The sequence below is a fragment of the Leucoraja erinacea genome, chromosome 17, assembly GCF_028641065.1.
Source record: "Leucoraja erinacea ecotype New England chromosome 17, Leri_hhj_1, whole genome shotgun sequence".
Lineage (NCBI taxonomy): Eukaryota > Metazoa > Chordata > Chondrichthyes > Rajiformes > Rajidae > Leucoraja > Leucoraja erinaceus.
This window is the reverse complement of record NC_073393.1, coordinates 41,495,964-41,520,600: the sequence shown is the minus strand read 5'-3', so window position 1 is coordinate 41,520,600 and position 24,637 is coordinate 41,495,964. Positions and strand designations below refer to the sequence as shown.

Genomic DNA, 24,637 nt, shown 5'->3' with positions numbered 1-24,637 from the left:
TCTGCTGAACATCATAAGTATGCGAGTATGAGGATAGCTCCTCCCCTTGCTATTTGTTTTACTGGCTTTATGATTCATGGCATGTTACCAGACTCAATGTTGTCTGTCCTGTTAGTGCCGGTCATTAAGGGCAAAGCTGGTAAAGTAGGCAGCCTAAATAATTACAGGCCCATAGCTTTAGCCAGCATATTGTTAAAAGTTTTAGAAAGAGTTCTGCTGGATAGAATAAGTGAGTTTGTTAACTCCACAGATAACCAGTTTGATTTTAAAGCTGCACATGGCACTGATATGCATATATGCCCTAAAGGATATTGTAAACAAATATAGAGGCAAAAACTCTTCAATCCTAATGTGCTTTATTGATGCTCCAAAGCCTTTGACCGTGTTAATCACAGAAAGATGTTTGATAAAATGAGTCAAAGAGGGGTGCCTAAATACATTGTTAGAATTCTGGCCCACTGGTATGCCCACCAGACTATGCAAATAAAATGGGGCAATAGGGTCTCAGCCCCATTTGGAGTTAGCAATGGTGTTAGACAAGGAGGGATTTTGTCCCCAGTCCTTTTTAATCTTTATATTGATGATCTGTCCAAACAATTGAAAGCCTGTAATACTGGGTGCATGATTGGTAATATTTTAGTGAACCATATTATGTATGCAGATGATCTTGTGGTCTTTAGTCCATCTAAAGCTGGTCTCCAGCAGCTCCTTATTATATATTCTGTGTATGGTGTGGAACATGATATTAAATATAATGCTAGTAAGAGGGCTGTTATGATCTGTAGAACCAAAGAGGATAAATGTCTAAAATTTCCTGATTTTAAATTGTCTGACAATAATCTTAGTGTCTGTAATAAGGTAAAATAGCTAGGGCATTTTATTACAGAACAAATGACAGATGATGAGGATATTTATAGGCAACGACGCATGCTGTATGTACAGGCGAATATTCTCTTGCGTCAATTTGGTGCGTGTACAGATGTGGTGAAGATGTTGCTATTTAGAGCATACTGCACACCACTCTACACGGCGCAACTGTGGTCGAACTATGGAAAGACAAGTTTGCAGAGACAAAAGGTGGCATATAATGATGCCATGAGAAGACTGCTAAGGCAACCTAGATGGTGTAGCGCTAGTAACATGTTTGTGGCTGCAGGAGAGTACTTTAGAAGCTATCCTAAGAAATAGTAAGATTAAACGAGTACTTACCAGTATGAAGTTTGATCTGTATTTTATGAGGAGTTACGATGAGGGATTACGTGAAGACCCCAGCCCAGTGCGCAGGTGCGGCATACTTCGAAGCAGCGGTGTGAAATCACAGGATAGACACAATATTTGAAGTAAGATAGTAAAGATCATGAGACATCAGTTTATTAGTTTGATCTATATATTGAGGGTGGGAGCGGAGGGCACGTAATCCCTCATCGTAACTCCTCATAAAATACAGATCAAACTTCATACTGGTAAGTACTCATTTAATCTTACTATTTTACTTCGGAGTCACGTGAGTGATTCCGTGAAGACTTCAAAGGTCTGTGATTTCAAACCGTGTAACAGTTTTTATTTCACTCACTGCCGAAGTTTTTGAGGGAGGAAGTGTTATCGTAATCAACCAATGGATCTGCTTTCACAAGAAACAGAAAGGTATTTGTTAACAATAACAACATAAAGAGCTCCCCTGAGCTTAAATTAATATTGCAGTTTGTAATATTCTTTCTGCAATTAAATCAGGCTTATCAACGGTTTACAATAAAAAATGTTCTGAACGTCGTTCCCTTGACCATTCTGCCGTATTGAGAATGTGGTCAACCGGGATGTCCATTCGTTCAGCCGCTGATATCAATGCTGCCCTAGTGGAATGGGATTAAAATGTATTATTATCTATTCCGGCAGCTTTCAGTACCTGTTTGAGCCACCTTGGAGTGGTTTGGCTCGTACCCCGTCTTGGGGTTTCTGTGGTTGACTCATAGGCTTTCCTCTCCCTCTAAGATTGTGGGTTGTGTCTATATATTGTAGTAGATGGGTCACCACACTCAACCTGGACTCTGGTGGGTAGGCCCGGAATCCCACCAGTGAATAGGGCGTTCCTGGTCCATATAACCATATAACAATTGCAGCACGGAAAAACACAGGCCATCTCGACCCTACTAGTCCGTGCCGAACTCATAATCTCGCCTAGTCCCATATACCTGCGAGTTGGGTTTTTACCAGACCTAGAATGATGAACGTGATGCGTCTGGGGTAATCACCATGTTATCCAGTCTAGTTTTATGGAGTGACTGGACTCTGTGAGCGTATACAAGAGCCATAAGCATGAGCGTTTTTAACATAGATAGAGCAAGACTGAGGGATCTGGCTGGTGCCATTCTCTGAGATATGTCAATATCACACCGATATCCCATACATGGGTATACCTCCATGCTCTGCTGTCCTGCTGTTTTAGATAAGCAGACAAGGCGCTCCATGCTGTATTTACGGCACTGTAACTCACCTTTTAGTCATGGTGTAGATGTTCCAGGAACTCCAATACGTCAGTGGTTGAATAGTTTGGTATGTTGTCCCTGCGTCGTGGCAGTATTTTACCCATGTTAGCTCTTGGTGATTGTTCGCAGGGATGCCGACATGTGGTGGTAATGGTTCCTTTGGACAATCCCAGTCCCTGGTAAGGTCTATTCAAAACCTGCACCCAGGAGTTTGATGTTTTTCTGGCATGGGTGGCTTATGCCTGATACTGGGTTGAGTCAGCAACCATGGTCCACTAGGGAAATCCATAGGTGACTCGCCCACCATGTCGTGATGAACTGGGAACCATGGCTGTGTAGGCCGGTCGGGCACGTTCAATATCTCGGAGACAGATTCCATCTGTATTGCGAAGTGCCCGACTGATGAGGCAGAAGGGAGGAAGGCAAAGCAGAAATTCCCCCTTCCAGCGTGTAGGCATCTATCGCTGCTGCCTCTGATCTGGTTCCTGAATCACATACATAGGTTACTGGTGATTCCGTCTTGTGCAACCAAATTGATATCTGGCTTTCAAACTGCTTAATACCTTTAGCAGATATTTTGGGTTTGACATCTATTCAATGTTATCATAATTTTTTACCCGTGACGTGGTGTCTCCCACTGTGTTCTAGCTTCCTAGGACATAGGCAGCTGATAGTTTGACACACCATTGCCAGATCTGTTTGACCAATTTGTTGCACAATAATGATTTTATGCTCCCCATATGGTTGATATAAGCCACCACCATAGTATTATCAATCCGTAACCACATATGTACGTGCTGCATCTGAAATGCATATGCTTTTTAGCCCAATAGGCGATCACCAATCCCAAGTAGTTGATGCCCGGTGTGTGTAGTAACGATGTTTCTGAATTGGTCCATCTGTTACCTGTGCTGGATATGGAGTTTAGTTGCTCCCCAGCCTAAAGTACTGGCATCGGTTTTTAATAACCAAGTTGGGATTGGTGATGATAATAGGGCTGAAAACTATGCCAAATATATGTCTGCCCACCACTGTAATTGTGATATAGCTTCAGTGGGTACATTCATGATTTGATTATAGTGACCCAAGTACCTTGGCAAAGTAACAGTCATATGGATGGATTGTTATTGAAGCCCAGATAATCCATGGTAGTTAACGGCTTCAATTCTGGTTTATCTGGGCGTGGGATGAACCTCAGAGCTTTAGGGAGCTGTTTCGTAGCTAGAACTGCTGCCACAGCTAATTCCTTTGTTTCCCCTAATATGAGGATATCATCCAATATATGCCATGATTATGCTTGTTTTCTTAATATTTTCATGGCCATTTTTAATATTTATAATAGTTTAGGGCTGAGGTTAGACCTTTGGGAATGCTCTATACTCCCATAGTTGCTCTAACCGGGATATCCATTATCCAGGTAAAAATTTTTAGGTATCTATAATGATCCTAGTGTATGGGTATAAGATAGTTAGCATCTTCCATATCAATGCTCGCCATAGGTATCCTTTGGAGATCAGATGTCTGGCAGTGACAAAAACCCGTCTCCATCTTAAAGTGTATATACTCAACAGATTTATTTAGTGATATTAGATCAATGATGATGCTACATTCACCATCTTTTGTAGTTTTGGTGAATATATACAAATTCCAATGGTTCATGTTTACTCCCATGATCCGTTTAGTAATGAGCCTTTCTAGTTCAGCTTGACCTTCTCACTTCTCTTTCTTGGAGGGAGAAAATGCCCTTTGGGCGCATTGCTGAACTGACGGTAATATGCCCAATTTGAATTCAAGTTTTTATCCACTAATACTGTTGAGTATATTTTAGTTATTTGTGACAGCACCCCATGCTTTATCAACAAGTGTAAATGCCCCCCCCCGCAGTTAGTAGAACACCCTTATTTAGTGTAAACTGGGAGGAACCAGACTACCTACCTCCATGTTTATTGTTTTTTCATGAAGGCCTAGTTTGCTGGTATGCTGGTGCTGTCGGTGGGGCGGCGCATCTTCCCACGGCTCCGCTCTGGGCCCCTGTCTAAAAAGAACTTTGGGGGTAATGTGAAGCGGTCGCCAGGCTTTCACCAGTCCTTGTTCGATATTGCTGGTGGATGCCGAGGGGTGCTGCCAGCTGGGTGTTGGATGCGATGTCCTGCTCGTTCCATGGCCTGCCCTCATGAGGCGCACAGGTTTAGCTGCCTCTCTTCCCGCAGCAGCGGTTTGCATAGCCCCGTATATTTGGGGTTGCGGGCAGGTCTTATATGCACAAATGTCAGTCGAGTATCCCAAATTTGGGAACATCTTAGGCGTCAGCACACTCGTAGTGCAACGGGATAGTCTCATCCTGGGAGAACCACCTTGGTGATCATGGCGTCTCGCCTGCCAGGTGAGTATGATCCGTGGAAAACGAGCAAAGGCGGTGACATCTTGACCCTTCTGTTAGGAGCTTCAGAATTCGCTGCTTTTAGCTCTTGTCTGCGAGTCTGCTGACCCAGCTGCCTGCGGATTTGCCTCTAGAAAGGCCTACTCCTGCAGGGCTTTGTTTGGGAAGATGGTCGCGTGGAGGAGCCATGTAGTGGCCCACGACACCCAGTAGCTCTTCCTGATCCTGCTCCCCTGGCATACTGCTGTTCTCGTCCGCCTGCCCAGCGTTTAAGCCAGCCCAGCCCTGGCCTCCTTAGCTAGCCTCAAAAGAGGGAGCAAAAGGGTGTGCTATAAATTGGAGGAGGCATAGCTCAAACTCCGCTGTTGCATCAATCCCTCGACAAGGGAGATGGCTAGTGCAATAGCACTGGGGTAGGAGTGTCAGCTCCCTTGGCATTCAGCCAGTGCCCCTTTTTTCCTGGTGGTTTTGAACTCCATGACCTCCTCTGGCTTCGGGAGACAGACATACTTATTTTTGCTGTCTCCACCTGTTCCAGTGTTGGAGGAAGTTGATTCCTGTAGAACCTGTAATTTTGGTAAGATTTTTGTCTTACCTGTATTTAGAGGCTGCCTGCCGTTTTCCAGGCAGCATTGTAACGGTTCCCGGGCGGCGATTCTCCTTGTCAGGAGTCTGCAGGGCTGCCGGTCGGGTCTTTTAAATTTCCCTCCAGTCCGCTGCTGTTAACCAAACAGCTGTTCAGCGGACCGGCATCAGCGCAGCTCCCTGTCAGCGGTCCGCAGCCTGTGCAGTCCCGTTTGCGCCTATCCCCCTTCACTGTCGGCTCCTTCGCTGGAGTCGAACGGGGGCCGCTTCCTCTGCTGCTTTGCTCCCCCTGGAGCAAAAACCACAAGGCCCGATTAAGGTAAGTACTTACCTCACGTTCCTTGGTTGCGGGAGCCCGACTCCCGCTGGCCGCGTTTGCACAGCTGTGCGATTATGCCGCACCTGCGCACTGGGCTGGGGTCTTCACGGAATCACTCACGTGACTCCGAAGTAAAATCATGTATAAATTCGTTTGCAGGATAAATGACTCTAAAAATGTAATTATTGTGGCCTTGTCAAACATAAGGGTTAGCACTACACGCTACGAATCCCAGCTGTGGAGACACTGGTATCGTTGTCTCGTGGTAGGACATTGATCATTCTTTTATTCTGGATTTTTAATTCATGTATCGTGTTTTTTCTTAATATATAATTTATGATCCTTTTGTAAGTGATATACTAAGATTTGATATGTACTTTATGATATATTTTAATATGCAATGCATATATAATGTAATGTTGCCACTTGTCTGGACCTCGAGTCTGTAATAAAGTTTAATATTATTATTTATGAGATCCCCTTCATCCTTCTAAACTCCAGTGAATACAAGCCTATTCAATCTATCCTCATATGACAGTCCCGCCATCCCAGGGATCAATCTTGTGAACCTACGCTGCACTGCCTCAATCACAAGGATGTCCTTCCTCAATTAGGAGACCAAAACTGGACACAATACTCCAGATGTGGTCTCACCAGAACCCTATACAACTGCAGAAGAACCTCTCTACGCCTATACTGAAATCCTCTTGCTATGAAGGCCAACATTCCATTAGCTTTCTTCACTGCCTGCTGTACCAGCACGCCAACTTTCAGTGACCGGTGTACAAGGACGCCCAGGTCTCGCTGCACCTCCCCCTTACCTAACCTAACCCCATTGAGATAATAATCAGCCCCCTTGTTTTTGCCGCCAAAGTGGATAACCTCACATTTATCTATTATACTGCATCTGACATGCTTCTGCCCACTCACTCAACCTGTCCAGGTCACCCTGCAACCTCCTAACATCCTCTTCACAGTTCACACTGCCACCCAGCTTTGTGTCATCCGCAAACTTGCTAGTGTTGCTCCTAATTCCCTTTTCCAAATCATTAATATATATGGTAAACAGTTGTGGCCCCAACACCGAGCCTTGCGGCACTCCACTCACCACTGCCTGCCATTCTGAAAAGGACCCGTTCATTCCTACTCTTTGCTTCCTGTCTGTCAACCAATTTTCTATCCATGTCAACACCCTACCCCCAATACCATGTGCTCTAATTTTAGTCACCAGTCTCCCGTGCGGGACCTTATCAAAGGCTTTCTGAAAGTCTAGATACACTACATCCACTGGCACCTCTTCATCCATTTTAGTTGTCACATCCTCAAAAAATTCTAGAAGATTAGTCAAGCATGATTTCCCTTTCATAAATCCAGGTTGACTTGGACAAATCCTTTTACTGCAATCCAAATTGCCCCATTATTACATCTTTAATAATTGACTCCAGCATCTTTCCCACCACCGAAGTCAGGCTCACTGGTCTGTAATTCTCCGTTTTCTCTCTCGCTCCTTTCTTGAAAAGTGGGATAACATTAGCTATCCTCCAATCCGCAGGAACTGATCCTGAATCAATCAAACATTGGAAAATAATCACCAATGCGTCCACTATTTCGAGAGCCACCTCCCTGAGGACCCTGGGATGCAGGCCATCAGGCCCAGAGGATTTATCATCCTTCAGTCCCATTAGTCTACCCAATACTATTTCTCACCTAATGAAAATGTCTTTCAGTTCCTCTACCCCCTTAGATCCTCTGTCCTCCAGTACATCTGTGAGATTGTTTGTGTCTTCCTTAGTGAAGACAGATCCGAAGTACCTATTCAACTCTTCTGCCATTTCCTTGTTGCCCATAATAATTTCACCCGTGTCTGCCTTCAAGGGACCCACATTTGACTTTGCTACTCTTTTTTCCCTTAACATATCTAAATAAGCTTTTACTGTCCTTCTTTATATTCCTGGACAGCTTCCCCTCGTACTTCAACTTTTCAGCCCGTATTGCCCATTTTGTTTCCTTCAGTTGTCCTATGAAAGTTTCCCAATCCTCTGGCTTCCGGCTACTCTTTGCTGTGTTATGCATCTTTTCTTTTAGTTTTATTCTATCCCTGACTTCTCTTGTCAGCCACGGTTGCCTCCTACTCCCCTTAGAATCTTTCTTCCTTTTTGGAATGAAATGATCCTGCGTCTTCCAGATTATGCCCAGAAATTCCTGCCATTGCTGTTCCACCGTCATTCCTGCTAGGATCCCTTTCCAGTCTACCTTGGCCAGCTCCCCTCTCATGCCTTCATAGTCCCCTTTGTTCAACTGCATCACTGCCACTTCCGATTTAACCTTCTCCTTCTCAAATTGCAGATTAAAACTAACCATATTATGATCACTACCTCCAAGCGGTTCCTTTACCTCGAGTTCTCTTATCATATCTGGTTCATTGGACAACACTAAATCCAGAATTTCCTTTTCTCTGGTCGGCTCCATTACAAGCTGCTCTAAGAATCCATCTCGGAGGTATTCTACAAACTCTCTTTCTTGGGGTCCTGAACCAACCTGATTTTCCCAGTCTACCTGCATATTGAAATCCCCCATCACCACAGTGGCATTACCTTTGTTACATGCCAGTTTTAACTCCTGCTGCAACTTACATCCTACATCCGGGCTACTATTTGGGGGTCTGTAGATAACACCAATTAGTGTCTTCTTGCTTTGACAATTCCTCAACTCAATCCACAGTGACTATACCTCGTCAGTCCCTATATCTTCCCTCGCAAGGGACTGAATTCCATCCCTCACCAGCAGAGCTACCCTCCCTCCTCTGCCCACCTGCCTGTCCTTTCTATAGGATGTATAACCCTGAATATTAAGTTCCTATGACCCGATCCTCCTGCAGCCACGTCTCGGTAATCCCCACAATGTCTTATCTACCAACCTCTAACTGAGCCGCAAGCACATCCACCTTACTTCTTATACTTTGCGCATTCATATACACTACTTTTAAAAGTTGAATGAATTAACTTAGAACCATTTTCTCTGTTCTTTACCTTGCTTTTTAGATGCTGCTACTAAATAGCAACTAACCAAATGTATGCTTTTTAAGAAGCATTCTTAGATCAAAGAAAAGCAGCTCAAATATTATAGACACAAAAACCTGGAGTAAGCGGGTGAGGCAGCATCTCTGGAGAAAAGGAATAGGTGACGTTTCGGGTCGAGACCCTTCTTCAGACTTCCTATACATGGCTCAAACTTAATCGCTGTTTGGGAAGATTTTCATTCTCCCGGTAGTTTATAAAAACTTCAGGGCAATATAGAATCTGATCTATAATTCAGTAATAGGTGGTAACAATTGCTTTACAACACTTTGGAATTAAATTCTTGAATAGAAGGAACCTGATGACTGATGCGTTAGTGAAATTCCAAACACTGTTATTGCAGGGATCAATCTAATAGTGAGGGATATTTTCAGTACAATTACTATTTTATGCGGCATAACCATCTGATTTTATCTCACAGGAAAGGATTGTGCTTGATTACAAAATTAAATGGGAGAGATAAATAATTTAATTTGCAAAAGAATATTTGATTTTCAGTCTGAAGAAGGGTCTCGACCCGAAACATTGCCTATTCATACGCTCCAGAGATGCTGCCTCACCCGCTGAGTTTCTCCAGCTTTTTTGTCTACCTCTGATTTTCATGAATGCATTTTAATAGTATTGACGGTACAAATGGTTCAGACTCTAGATATCTATACCTATTTCATTTCCTTTCAGTTAATTGCCTTGCTCCTGTCTTTGTGATGATTGTCAGCATTACAGCGCTATTGCTAACTCTAAAATCATTGGAAATTAATGATAAGGTTCAGATACGCAGAATTCACTAATTTGTCTTGAATTTTAACAAAACTGCACCGATTACTAAATTCTCCAATAGATCTGGGCTTATTTGTAATTGCAACATTTTTAAATATTCATGAATAGACCCAAATTCATGACTCTAGATGTGTAGGAATGAACTACAGATGCTGGTTTAAACCGAAGGCAGACACAAAAAGCTGGAGTAACTCAGTGGGACAGGCAGCATCTCTGGAGAGAAGGAATAAGTGATGTTTCAGGGCGAGACCCTTCTTCAGACTCTAAAGGGCCTGCCCCACTTGGGCGTGGTTTACGCATCACGCAGGTGGCATGCAAATATTTTGTGAATCCCAAGGTACGTTGTTGAATAGAGTGACAGCCGCAGGGAAGAAGCTGTTCCTAGACCTGCTGGTCCGGCAACGGAGAGACCTGTAGCGCCTCCTGGATGGTAGGAGGGTAAACAGTCCATGGTTGGGGTGAGAGCAGTCCTTGGCGATACTGAGCGCCCTCCGCAGACAACGCTTGCTTTGGACAGACTCAATGGAGGGGAGCGAGGAACCGGTGATGCGTTGGGCAATTTTCACCACCCTCTGCAATGCTTTCCGGTCGGAGACAGAGCAGTTGCCATACCATACTGTGATGCAGTTGGTAAGGATGCTCTCGATTGTGCAGCGGTAGAAGTTCACCAGGATCTGAGGAGACAGATGGACCTTCTTCAGTCTCCTCAGGAAGAAGAGACGCTGGTGAGCCTTCTTGATCAGAGTTGAGGTACTGTGGGTCCAAGAGAGGTCATCGGAGATGTTGACCCCCAGGAACCTGAAGCTAGAAACACGTTCCACCTCCGTCCCGTTAATGTGGATGGGGGTTTACGTGCCGCCCCTAGACTTCCTGAAGTCTACAATGAGCTCCTTGGTCTTCTTGGAGTTAAGGGCCAGGTTGTTGTCAGCGCACCATGCTGCTAGGAGCTGGACCTCCTCCCTATAGGCCGACTCATTATTGTTGCTGATGAGGCCAATCACCGTTGTATCATCTGCATACTTGATGATGGTGTTAGTACCATGTACAGGTGTGCAGTCATTGGTGAAGAGGGTGTAGAGGAGGGAGCTCAGCACACAGCCCTGAGGAACGCCGGTGTTCAGGGTGAGGGTTGAAGAGGTGTGCTTGTCTAACCTAACAGACTGTGGTCTGTTGGTTAGAAAGTCCAGTATCCAGTTGCAGAGGGAGGGGTCGATGCCCAGGTTACCGAGTTTGGTGATCAGTTTAGAGGGTATAATGGTGTTGAATGCTGAGCTGTAATCGATGAACGGCATTCTTACGTAAGTGTCTCTGCTGTCGAGGTGGGAGAGGGCGGAGTGAAGTGCCGTTGACATGGCATCCTCCATACTCCTGTTCTAACGGGAGGCAAACTGATAGGGATCCAGTGTGGGGGGTAGGCAGCCTTTGAGGTGTGCCAGGACCAGCCTCTCGAAGCACTTGGTGAAATACTCATTTTGATTTCTCTAACTTAAAGTAACCCCGGCATTCCCTCTCTCTCCATCCCTCCCCCACCCAAGTCTCACCAGCTTCTTGTTTTCACCCAACAAACAGCTAACAATGGCCAGTTTCCTTTATTATTGATACTTTTTTTGCATATCATTGTTCTTTATCTCTCTACATCATCGTCTATATCTTTCGTTTCCCTTTCCTGTGAATTTCAGCCTGAAGAAATGGTCTCGACCCGAAACGTCACCTATTCCTTTTTTCCAGAGATGCTGTCTGACCCACTGAGTGTTTTTGCTGCCTTACAGTGCCAAAGACTTAGGTTCAATGCTGAATGCTGGCCTCTGGTGCTGTCTGTATGGAGTTTGCAAGTTCTGTATAGCTCTGGCCCTTGCTCTTGGTGTAGTAGAGATGGCACTTAGGGGACTAGTATGCTCCACCTGTAGGATGTGTGGATTTTTTTGGCAACTGCCAGCATCATTGACTGACTGACGTATCAGGTTACCGAAAAATTTGCGGCGTGGCGAGCGTGATGACGTATTGACGCGCGGTGTTTTTTCAAGTGTCGCAACTTTTTTTTTGTCGCCGGTGGATTTTGAAATGTTCAAAATCTTTTGGCGACACTAATATGACGCCAGCAGCCGCCGAAAAAAATCGTCAAGTGGGACAGGCCCTTAAGGATGATCTGCTTAAGTCCCTGTCCCACTTTCACGACCTCATTGGCGACCTCTGCCGAGTTTGACCTTTTTCATACTTGCAGCATGGTCACCACGAGGTCGTAGGAGGTCTTCGTAACTCTTCCTCATGCTCGTGAGTGGTCTCCGTGTACTTCCAACCTGATAAAAAAATGGCCACGAGTAAAAAAAAAAAGGTCGACGTGGAAAAAATTGATACTTTTTACTCGTAGGTAGGTCATAGGTAGGTCGTAGTAGGTCGATTGATTGATTGAATTGATTGATTGATTGAATAACCTTTAATAATCATTTACAGGAAATTACAGTGCCACAACAGCTTCCAGACAGACATAACACCACACATTTCCACAGATAGCTTCCATACTTAATAAGTTAAAATACAATGAATGAATGAATGAATACTAAAAAAAACCACAATTATTTTTGTGCATTATAAAACCTTATAGCAGCTGGTATACAAGACTTCCTATATCTCTCCGTTTTGCACATTGGTGCAATCAGTCTCTGACTGAAGATGCTGCACTTGATCACCTTCAGGGCGTGGAGTGGGTGAGTGGGGTTGGTCATTATTGAACCCAGTTTGTTCAGAGTTCTGGCCTCTGCCACCTGCTGGACCGTTAGTTGCTCAGCCCCAACCACTGAGCCGGCCTTCCTGATCAGCTTGTCCAGTCTGTTTTTGTCCGCTATGCGTGATGGTAGTCGTAGATGGTCGTAGGTGGTAGGTAACTGGCCCGAGAAAAAAAATGCAAAAATGCAAAAATGATATAATTTTATCATGTGATCATTTTCCACTCGTAGCTGGTCGTAGTTGGTCTTAGGTGTGGAAGATTGAGGTCGAGGGGGGTCGTAGGAGGTCGTAGACATTGTCGTAGGAGGTCTTTTACTTCGGCGAGTCAACACGACCTTGACATTTTTTTCAACTTGTCTAGGGTCTTCTAAACTCGTGGATTAGGTTGTCCAAGTGGGACAGGCCCTTTACGTTGCGGTCTCTATTTCTCGTTACGTAGAAGAGCACCTTGTCATTTTGTAGATGTGCAGGGGCGTCTCTCAGTTCTGCCACGTGAACTATCCTTTGTTACAGACGGTTGCTACAAATAGCATCTGGACGCTCAGTGAAAACCACAAATTTGCAGATGTGTGACACCTCTCTTTCAGTGAGGGAAATACATTCCTGATGGCATGTTAGTTTCCCTTAAAGTCTCAAAACACGCTCGTCTGGCAGAAACCAGAATCCTACCTGTGCCAAAGTGAGATTGCACAAAGACAATGTGCCTGTCTCTGCCTGTCCCTCCATAATAACTGTCCACTGACCATCGAGATGCTGTGTGGCCATGAGCATAGGAGCTGAGCAGAAGCATAGAGACTGCAAAGAAGTTCCCCGACCCTCTGGAATGAAGCAGGCAGTCACTTCAACCCACATAACCTACTGTGACAGCATGGCAACGGATTGCTCCAGGTTACTTGCGACACTTGGCAAGACAGGCCTGACAACTTGCTAACTGCAGCATTGTGCATCCACATTGTCACACGCAGAACCTATTTCCCCCAGGATGGAAGAACCTAATACTAGAGGGCATAGCTTTAAGGTGAGGGGCTAGGTTGAAAAGGTGGCACAGTGGCGTAGAGGTAGAGCTACTGTCTTACAGCGACTGAGACCCGGGTTCGATCCTGACTGTATGTACGGAGCTTGTATGTACGGAGTTTGTGCGATCTCCCTGTGAACGGCGTGGGTTTTCTCCGAGATCTTCGGTTTCCTCCCACACTCCAAAGGCGTACAGGGTTGTAGATTAATTGGCTTGGTATAAACATAATTTGACCCTAGTGTGTGTAGGATAGCGTTAGTGTGCGGGGATCGCTGGTCAGTACAGACTCGGTGGGCCGAAGGGCCTGTGTCCGTGCTGTATCTCCAAAGTAAAGGAGTTGTTTTTTGTTTTTTTTACACACAGGGTGGCGAGTGCCTGGAAACTGCTGACATGGGTGGTGGTCGAAACAGATACATTAGTGGCATTTAAAGGACTTTTGGATAGGCATAGGCAGGGAATGGAGGGGGACTGGTTATGTGCAGGTAGATCTTATGTATGTTCAAAAGGGGCTGTCCCACTTACATGATTTTATCGGCGATTTGCTGGCCCCCGTTATAGTCGCAGCAGGTTGCCGATAATTTCAACATGTTGAAAAGCCAGCGGCAACCAGAAGTGTTTGGTCGAGAGTAGTCGCCCAAAGAGTGGTACATTTTTCTGGTCGCCGCTGGATTTTCAACATGTCGAAAACTTTCGTCAACCTGCTGCGACTATGACGGGTGCCAACTTGTCGCCGAAAAATATTGCGTAAGTGGGACAGGTCCTTAGGTCATGAATGCATTCCAGTTATAGTCTTTACTATAATTCAAAACGGAGGCATCCACTCATCCTTCAATAATTCAATGCACCATATTTCCAGTGCCAGAATTCAGCCTACTAGTGCCACATAGGCCTCCAGACCATTCAGCCCCTCCATCCCCATGCCTCTCTCATATGTTCTTAAGTGATAGGAGCAGAATTGGGCCATTTGGCCCATCAAGTCTACTCCACCATTCAATCATGGCTGATCTACCTTTCCCTCTTAAATCCCATTCTCCTGCCTTCTCCCCATAACCCCTGACACCCTGAGGTTTGTTTTCAAGGACAATGACATCCTGTGGTCTTCAGCATCATCACTAGAGCCAGGATGTTTAGGCACTAAAAAAACTCTGAAATATGCAGGCAAAAAGGTAAAATAAAATTACAAAAAAGGCACAAAAAAGGCAAAAAAATATTAAAAGGTATTTTTCCACCACCAAAATATGGTTTAAAATGATAATATAAAGGTATGCTACATTAAATTACCACAGTTGCCTGGTTGCACATAATTTATTAGCATTTTTTTCAAATTATCTGGTGTTAAACTATGCCGCCTGTCAGACAGAATATGCTTCAGTTGTGAAAAACTTATTTCTGCCTCAGCTGAGGTCACTGGTGCATACCCAAAACAAGCTACAGACTCTATATTCATGTCGATATCTTGTGCATTACAACCACCTTTGAGAACTTCAGCTATGTTTTGTGTTTCTTGAACATCTTTGTTAGCTAAAATCACTCTCTCACATTTTCCTTGTATGTCTTCACCGACAGCGGCAGGAACTTTACAAATATCGTCAGTTACTTTGTTGAAAACCTGCAAGTTATTCACTAATGTTTCGCCACGTTTCTCAAGGGAAGCGGTAGCTTGTGGGAAGTTTGCAAAATTGGAAGCAATAAGTAGATTTTGGAGAAAACAAAACCAGCGGGCAGCAGCACGAACGAATGAACGATCGACGATGGCGCCCCCGGTTTCGTCCCGGTGGTGGAAATTTTCTTGTGATTTATACAATGTTGACGTTAATAATAACATTAATAGTAATGTGTTAACATAAAACTTCATTGTAATCACAGTACAACTAGAGAAAATAGCAGGACCTTTTAGCAAAATGGCAAAAAAAGAATGATTTAGGCACTCATCGTGAAAAGGGCATTATCTTGGTGAAATTGTCAAAAAAGGCATGAAAAGGCACATGGCATTTACGGCAAAATCCTGGCTCTATTCATCACCATCACGGCACCCCTTTCTTTGCGGTACTTCCTCCTGTTCAGTTTCCTTATATTCAAGGGAGGGAGAAATTGAATATTCTGCAAAGTCAACTCAGAAGAACATTCCTTGATGATAAACAGCGATACAGTTAGTAATCTGCGTGCCTAGTGTTCCTCAAATAAAACACAATGATCTCCCCACAACGAAATAAACCCTGATGATCATACCTGACAGATTCTTTATGGCCTCTGCTTGTACAGTGGTCTGTGATCCTTATCTGAAGTGGAGAATTTCCAGAGACATCCAATTTGGTTTCAGGGTTAATCACAACTGTGTTTTAGCAGACCCCAAAAAAATGTGTATCAAATTTCTATGGTCATTTAGTGTGGAAACAGGCCCTTCGGCACACGTAGACCATCGATCACCCGTACATTAGTTCCATGTTATCCCACTTTCACATCTTAGGCACCAGGGGCAATTTACAGAAATGGCACGGTGGTGTAGCGGTAGAGTTGCTGCCTCACAGCGCCAGAGACCCAGGTTCAATCCTGACTACGGGTGCTGTCTGTACGGAGTTTGTACATTCTCTTTGTGGCCTGCGTGGGTGTTCTCCAAGATCTTCGGTTTCCTCCCACACTCTAAAGATTCTGTATCTCTAAAAAAACTGAAATAGGCCCAAAACAGACCTGCACATTTTAGTTTTTAGTTTATTTTAGGGATACAGCATGGAAGCAGGCCCTTCGGCCCACCGAGTCCCCACTGACCAGCACAGTAACACTATCCTAATACATTAGGGACAATCTGGCACATACAGTGCATTCAGAAAGTATTCAGACCCCTTAGCTTTTTCCACATTTTGTTACATTACAGCCTTATTCTAAAATGGATTAAATTATTTCTTTTTTTTATCATCAATCTACACACAATACCCCATAATAAAAAAGTGAAAAAAAGGGTTTAGAAATTTTTGAAAGTAATTAAAAAGAAATAACTGAAATATCACATTTATATAAGTATCCAGACCCTTTACTCAGTACTTTGTTGAGGCACCTTTGGCAGTGATTACAGCCTCAAGTTTTCTTGGGTATGACGCTACAAGCTTGGCACACCTGTATTGGGTAATTTCTCCCATTCTTCCCTGCAGATCCTCCTAAACTATGTCAGGATGGGGAGCGTCGATGCACAGCTATTTTCAGGTCCCTCCAGAGATATTCGATCAGGTTCAGGTCCGGGCTCTGGCTGGGCCACTCAAGGACATTCACAGACTTGTCATGAAGCCACTCCTGCGTTGTCTTGGCTGTGTGCTTAGGGTCGTTGTCCTGTTGAGAGGGTGAACCTCCGCCCCAGTCTGTTTACGCTTCTTCATTCTGGGGTATCGTGTGTAGATTAATGATAACAAAAATGAATTTAATCTATTTTAAAATAAGGCTGTAATGTAACAAAATGTGGAAGCAGTGAAGCAGTCTGAATCTTTTCTGAATGCACTGCACATACCTGCACGTGTTTGGAGTGTGGGAGGAAACCGAAGATCTAAGAGAACGCCCGCGTGGTCACAGGGAGAACGTAATACTCCGTACATACAGCACCCGTAATGAAATGAAATGAAATGATTCAATTTATTGTCATTGTCAGTGTACAGTACAGAGACAACGAAATGCATTTTTAGCATCTCCCTTGAAAGGCAGACACAGGGCGTCGCGGTGTGCCCGCGCCTGCTGCCGTAGTCGGGATCGAACCGGGGTCTCTGGCACTGCAAGCGCTGTAAGGCACCAACTCTACCGGTTCGCCACCGTGCCACCCACCTTGAAATCTTTGTAATGTTTGCGGAAACTAGAGCACCCGACGTAAACCCACATGGTCACAGGGAGAACGTGCAAACTCCGCACAGACAGCACCCCTAATCAGGAGCGAACGTGGGTCTCTGCCTTTGTGAAAAATAATAGTTAATATACCATTTCAATGACCCCATTAGATGTTGACAAGTAGTAAATTAGGTGGCATAAACTGTCCATGACATCAGTTCATAGGGTACTCCCTGGTTTCAGGACAACATGTTCTTAATGTATTTAACAAAGGTCATAGGTTGCACTATAACACTAATTTATTCATGAAAAGAAGAAGAATTAGGTATGAACTTGTGATGTTATTTGCTGATCAACTAATGCAGCTAATGCCAGGAAATAATGTCATTGGAACCATCTTATCTTATACCCCAATTTAACAAGGAATGCTCACTAGAGCTATCAAACCAGAGTTAAATTACATTTACACTAGTCAATCCTTTTTATTGACAACAAACATGCTTTGAAAAGCGGTCTGGATATTGTATCATTGAATCCCATAACAAGGCTTCAAACAAGATTAATTTCTAAACTAAACTAAATTTTTTGAAGGCTTTATGGCAAATTTTGCAGATGATATGAGATAGGTGGAGGGGCAGTTAGTGTAGAGAAAGCAGGGACACTGCAGAAGGACTTGGACAGGTTGGGTGAGTGGACTAAAGGGCCTGTGCCTCTTAGGCCACGTTTTAGGCGAGTGCAGGAGACTCTGCGCTGGCCACATGATCGCCGCATGTTCGCTGGTGGTGTCTGGTGAGTCTCCTTCATGGTCGCGAGGAGTTCCCGCATTCTGGGAACTAGTCGAGGCCTCAGTATGGTCGCTGCAAATTTTTCTATATGTCGAAAATTTTTCTTCGACCAATAATTGGTTGCAATGTAGAAAATCGATAATCCTGTAGTCGTAGGTGTAGTTGTAGTGGGCTCGCCATGTAGTTATGGGTAGTCGAAGTAGTCGAAGGTAGTTTCAGTTAATCGCCTTTGCTGACCGGGCATTTTCATTGATCATTGGGGAAAGAACGAGTTTTCAGAACCAAGGAAAACCGACCAGTAATGTTAAATGTCCGCCGAACTTCACAGCTGTGTATCTCTGGCTTATTAAAAGTTGTCTGGCTTCTTAAAAGTGTCTCCACTCCTTCCCCCCCCCCCCCCCCCCCCCACCCGCTCTTTTAATGGACTTACAGTACACTGTGCTAGCCGTCTTAATCTTCCTGTTCATCGCGGTGTGTGTCTGTATCACCTTGGCTTTGCACCGTGTGAATTTCAGACAGTGTGTGTGTGTGTTCCACTCTGACAGTCGCCGTTCCAGTTCCCGGTTTTTCAGGCGACTGCCGGGAACTTGACAGTTGAGGGCAGTCCACTGAAAAATCGCCTAAAGGGGCTGTCCCACTGCGGCGACCTAATTCGCGAGTTTAAAAGAGTTTAGGAGAGTTCGAAAAAATGTCATGTTGAAGACCTCCTTCGACTATGTAGAAGACCTCCTTCGGCCTCCTTCGACTATGTTGAAAACTAGCTTCGACTAGCTACGGGAGAATTGGACACCGAATAGCGGAGAGTGAAGACAACCTTCTTCAACCTGGTCAGACCGCATTTGGAGTATTATGAGCAGTTTTGAGCCGCATATTTGAGGAATGATGTGCCGGTGATCGAGGGTCCAGAGGAGGTTTACAAGAATGATCCCGGGGAGAACTGGCTTTAGATGGCACAGGGTCTGTACTCGCTGGAATTTAGAAGGATGAGGGGGTACCTCATTGAAACTTATCGAATAGTGAAAGGCTTGGATATAGTGAATTCAACGAGGATGTTTCCACTAGTGTCCAGGACCAGAGGTCACAGCCTCAGAATAAACGGACGTTCCTCTAGCAAAGAGATGCAGAGGAATTTCTTTAGTCAGAGGGTGGCGAATCTGTGGAATTCATTGCCATAAACGGCTGTGGAGACCATCATTGGGTATTTTTAAGGCGGAGATTGACAAATACTTGATTGGTATAGGTGTCAAAGGTTATCGGGGAAGGCAGGACGAAGGGATTGAGATGGAAAGATAGATCAGCTATGATTAAATGGTGGAGTAGACTTATTGGGCCAAATGGCCTTCTTCTGCTCCTATGACATGAACTTTTAAATAGTGGTTTCTACAGATTGGAAAAGAATGGATAAAAGTGAAGGGATAAAGAGAGCAGGAGAAGTTACTGCAAAATCGGATTTAGGACAGGATGTTGAGAAAGGGATACGAGTCTAAAGTCAGGCAACACGTGGCCCATTTTGAGAAGAGGGGTGGTAAATACTGAACTGAAGGTGTTATATCTAAATACACGCTGTGTACAAAACCAGGCACGGAAATCGCTATCAAAACATGGGGGGGACCGGGGAATGGGGGGAACACAATTTCTTGGCTGCCGTGCGTGCATGCGCACACTCACACACGCGCGCGAGGCTTCGAAGGCTTCAGCCGTGGGCCCTGTGGACGGTAATTACGGGAACGATGGCCCAGGCTTACGGCCAGCGCGGAGAAGCAGCGCTAAATCCAGCTCAGCTCTGCCTGCCTCGCCGGTTAACCTACAGCCCTGCCTGGACTGACGGGCCACCAGCCCGGAGCCGTGGAGCTAGCGCTGCTTCTCCGCGCTGGCCGTAAGCCTGGGCTGTCGTTCCCGTAATTACCGTCCACAGGGCCCACGGCTGAAGCCTTCGAAGGACGTGTTCCTCCTCCAGGATCACACCGCGCTCTCTCCTCAGTCTTACCCCCCTACTTACTCCTCTGACTGACACCTCCCTCCTCCAATCATTGCGCTGAATCATCATATCCCGTCCCCATTGCCTGCTGACTGACGTCTCTCTCGTCCAATCGGCGTCCTCCCTCGATCATCAGCCCCACCCCCACTGTCTAGCGGAAAGAGGAGATTTCACCGGGTTATAAAATCAGGATTACAAAAAAATGGGGGGTATAGTCCCCCACCTCTCAAAACAGGAGGGGTGGTGGGTGTGGCACCCCTGCACCCCCCCCCCCTCCCCCACAGTTAAGGGGGATTTCCGCCCCTGTGTGGAAACAAGATGGATGAGCATGATGGCAGTTAGTAATTGCCAGGTATGATGTTGTGGGTATCACTGTAAGAGGATCAGAGCTGGGAGCTAAATATCCACAATACACATCCTATCGAAGAGACAGGCATGTGGGCAGAGGGGGTGGGGTGGCTCCGTTGGTAAGAAATGAGATCCAATCCATAGCAAGAAACGGCTTAGGATAAAAGGATGTAGAATCCTTGTGGGTAGAGTTAAGAAACTGCAAGGGTTAAAAGACAGCTAGTGACCAGCAGTAGGGTACACATTACAGCAGGAGATAGAAAATGCATAATGAAGAAAGAACATGTTACAGTGGTTATGAGGGATTTCAATATGCATGTAGTCTGGAAAAATCAGATTGGTACTGGACCCCCAAGAGAAGGAATTTGTAGAGTGCTTACAAAATGGTTTCTTAGAGACGCTCGGCTAAGGTAATTCTGGATTTGGAGTTGTGCAATGACCGAGACTTGTATAGGGTTCTTATGGTGAAGGAAGGCAGTGATCATAACGTGATAATATGATGGAATTCAACCTGCAATTTGAGAGGGAGAAGCTGAAATCAGATTAGCGGTGTTACTGTGAACTACAGGGGCATGAGGGAGGAGCTGGCCAAACTTGATTGGAAAGGGAGTCTAGCAGAATCCCTGGAGGATCGGGAATCGTTTAAACCCCAACAAAAGGCAACTAAGAATCCAATATGGGGAGAAAAGATGAAATGTGAAGGTAAGCTAGCCAACAATATAAAAGTGGATACCAAATGTTTTTACAGATATATAAAAGAGTAAAAGAGAGGCAAGAATGGACATTGGACTGCTGGAAACTGACACTGCTGAAGTGGTAAAGGGGGAATAAAGAAATGGCAGATGAACTGAATAGGTTTTTTGCACCAATCTTCCCAGTGGAAGACACTAGGGATACGAGAGAGTCAGGGCAGGGGCATAAGTGAGTGCAGTCACTATTACTGAGGAGAAGGTGTTGGGGACGATGAAACATCTGAAGATGAAGATGAATAAATCACCTGGACCAGATGGACTGCACCCCAGCGTTCTGCAAGAGGTAGCTGTAGAGGTGGTAGAAGGTACACAAAAAAGCTGGGGAAACTCAGCGGGTGCGGCAGCATCTATGGAGCAAAGGAAATAGGTAACATTTCCGGCCGAAACCCTTCTTCAGCTGTAGAGATCGTGGAGGTGTTAGAAGTGATCTTTCAAGCATCACTAGATTCAATGATGGTTCCAGGGGACTGGAAATCATCACAAATGTAACTCCACTGCCAAGGCAAAAGAAAGGCCGGTTAGTCTGACCCCTATGGCCGATAAAATTTTAGAGTCCATTATTAAGGGTGAGGTGTGGGGGCACTTGGAAGCACATGATAAAATAGGTCAACGTCAGCATAGTTAAGGGGAGATCTTGCATGACAAATCTGTGGGAGGTTTTTTTGGAGGTAACAAGCATGATGGGCAAAGGAGAATCAGTGGATGTTGTTTACTTGGATTTGCAAAAGGCCTTTGATGAGGTGCCACAATTGAGGCTGCAAAACAAGATGAGATCTCATGGTGTTTAGAGGCAAGGTACTAGCATCAATAGAAGATTGGCGGACTGGCAGAAAGCAAAGAGTGGGATTAAAGGGGGCCTTTTCAGCTTGGCTGCCAATGACTAGTGATGGTTCCACATGGGTCGGGTTTTGGCTCCGCTAATTTTCGCATTGTATGGTAATGATTTGGATGATGGATGGAATTGATGGCTTTGTGGCCAAGTGTGCAGACACAAAGATTGGCGGTTGGTGTTGTGGAAGCAGGGAGTCATGCAGAAGGACTTGTACAGGTTACTTAGCAAATGGAGTACAGCGTAGCAAAGTGTGCTGTCATGTACTGTGGTAGAAGGAATAAAGGCATAGACCTCTTTCTAAATGGGTAGAGGATTCAGAAATCGGAGGCGCAAAGAGACTTGGGAGTACTGGTGCGGGATTCCCAAAAGGTGAATTTGCAGGGTGAGTCAGTGGTAAAGAAAGCAAATACAATGCTCGCATTCGAGGAGACGAGAATAGAATGCAAGGCTGTAAGGCTGAGACTTTATAAGACACTGGTAAGGCCACAGTTGAAATATTGTGAGCAGTTTGGGGGCCCATATCTGAGGAAGGCTGGTGTTTGAGAGAGTCCAAAGGAGGTTTACAAGGATGAGCCTGGCGATGATTGAGTTAACATGTGAGGAGGGTTTAAAGGCTCTGGGCCTTTATTCACTGGAGTTTAAAAGGATGAAGGGGATTCTCATTGTAACCTACAATGACAGGCCAATATAGAGTGGATGTGCAAAGGATGTTTCCACTAGTGGGAGAGTCAAGAACCAGAAGGCACAGCCTCAGAATAAAAGGACATACCTTCAAAATGGAGATGAGGTGGAATTACTTTAGCCAGATGGTGGTGAATCTATGAAGTTTATTGCCATTCCCAGATGGCTGTGGAGGCCAAGATATTGGGTATTTTTAAGGCAGAGATTGATAGATTCTGGAATAAGAAGAGCATCTTAGGTTAGGTGGAGAAAGCAGAGTAATGGGGTTGAGAGGGAAAATGGATCAGCCACGATTAAAAGGCGGGGTGAATGGGCTGGTGAAAGGATGGGTTGAATGGCCTAATTCTGCTTCGATGTCTTATGGTCTAAAATATTCGTAAACAAACAGATGATAAATCTCAAATGGACGTAAATGTGAATAGCAGAATCATTAACTGGACTTGTTGAACTCAATTTTGAGTTGATAATTCGGCTGGTGAAAAGGATGAGGCACTGATTTAGAATGTTTACTTGTGCTACTTTGGAATGGTGGAGGAGGTTAAGAATGGAATATTAAGTAGAAGTGGGGTGGAGAATTAAAGTGACAGGCAATGGGAAAATGCAAAGTCCTTTGTAACAATTATTCCCTTTATAAAATATGTCCAAATCTTCTGGATTGTGGTTTTGCAGCACGTGTGCCAAGCCTCCCCGCTGAAGCTTTGATCCAAATTCCCAGAGAAGCTTATTTGCTTGGCTGAATTGGAGAAATATGACAGTGAGATGACTTCTGGCAAGACATCTTGTTTCTTGCAATGAAAATTCCTATTTTCCAGCAGTATGTGGAATGGAAGTCAAGTCAACTGAGTTTATTGTCATGTGTAGGACAATGAAATTATCGCTTTGCTTCAGCACACAGAACATAGTAGGCATTTACTACAAAACAGATCAGTGTGTCCATATACCATAATATAAATATATACACACATGAATAAATAAACTGATCAAAATGCAAATAACAGATAATGGGTTATTAATAATCAGTTTTGTCCAATCCAGCTTTAATAGCCTGATGGCTGTGGGGAAGTAGCTATTCCTGTTCATCCCTTGTTCATCCCTGCCGCTGATCCATAGATCGGGTTGGTTGTGGAACAGGGATCTGATAACATTTAGCCAGGCTATGAAAGACAAAGTTTTTATTGTCCAATTAAGGTCCAATTTTATTGTCTAATATACCACCGGGTGGCGCCATCAGCAATGGCAGCCTCGTCAACAGTCTGTCTGTCTTATCATATTTTTGTTTTTGTTATTTTTAGTATATTTTAAAAGTTTATGTTAATGTTCCTGGTTTGTTTTATGTGGGGTAGGGGGCTGGGGGAAACCTTTTTTTCAATCTCTTACCTTGATGATGATTATGATAAGGCTTTAATGAAAAATTATTTCAACGCCAGATATCGAATTCTCAGATAGACACAAAAAGCTGGAGTACTCAGCGGGTCAGACAGCATATCTGGAGAGAAGGAATAGGTGACGTTTCGGGTCGAGACCCTTCTTCAGACTATTTATGCGTGAGTAGAAGACAAAATAGTTTGGACACTTCATTCTGAAGAAGGGTCTCAACCCAAAAAGTCACCTATTCAGACTGAAGAAGGGTCGACCTGAAACATCACCTATTCCTTCTCTCTAGTGATGCTGTCTGGCCCGTTGAGTTACTCCAACGTTTTGTGTCTATCTTTGGATTAAACCAGCATCTGGAGTTCGTTCCTATATAACTCATTCTCAGACTGGGGCCCATGAAGTTGCGGGCATAAGTCAGTATAATTCCTGGATATTGCCTAACTCTATCCTTAATGCTAAAACTAACCAATGTATATGGGGTCGGGCATGCATAAAGTAGCCAAAACTCTAACAAAAAATGCGCAAGTAATTGAGGAATGCGTAATAATGTTTTGAGGAAAATAGTTACACTTCAGTTATATGCAAAGTTGCTTGAAAAATTTGTGGAATTCTGCACTTAAATCCTAATTACTCTGAAACTTCCCCCAAGAACTCCTGCCCAATGCCTCAGTTATGGATACCTTGCATAGCTCACTGTTATGGTCATTTGGAAATTTCATCTAG

The 24,637-nt window shown here is 44.5% G+C and overlaps 1 protein-coding gene across 2 annotated transcripts in view; it reads left to right on the top strand.

The window, feature by feature from the left end:
• The window catches only part of LOC129705467 (uncharacterized), a 482,458-nt gene that overhangs the window by 442,171 nt on the left and 15,650 nt on the right, over positions 1 to 24,637 (top strand). The window lies entirely within an intron of this gene.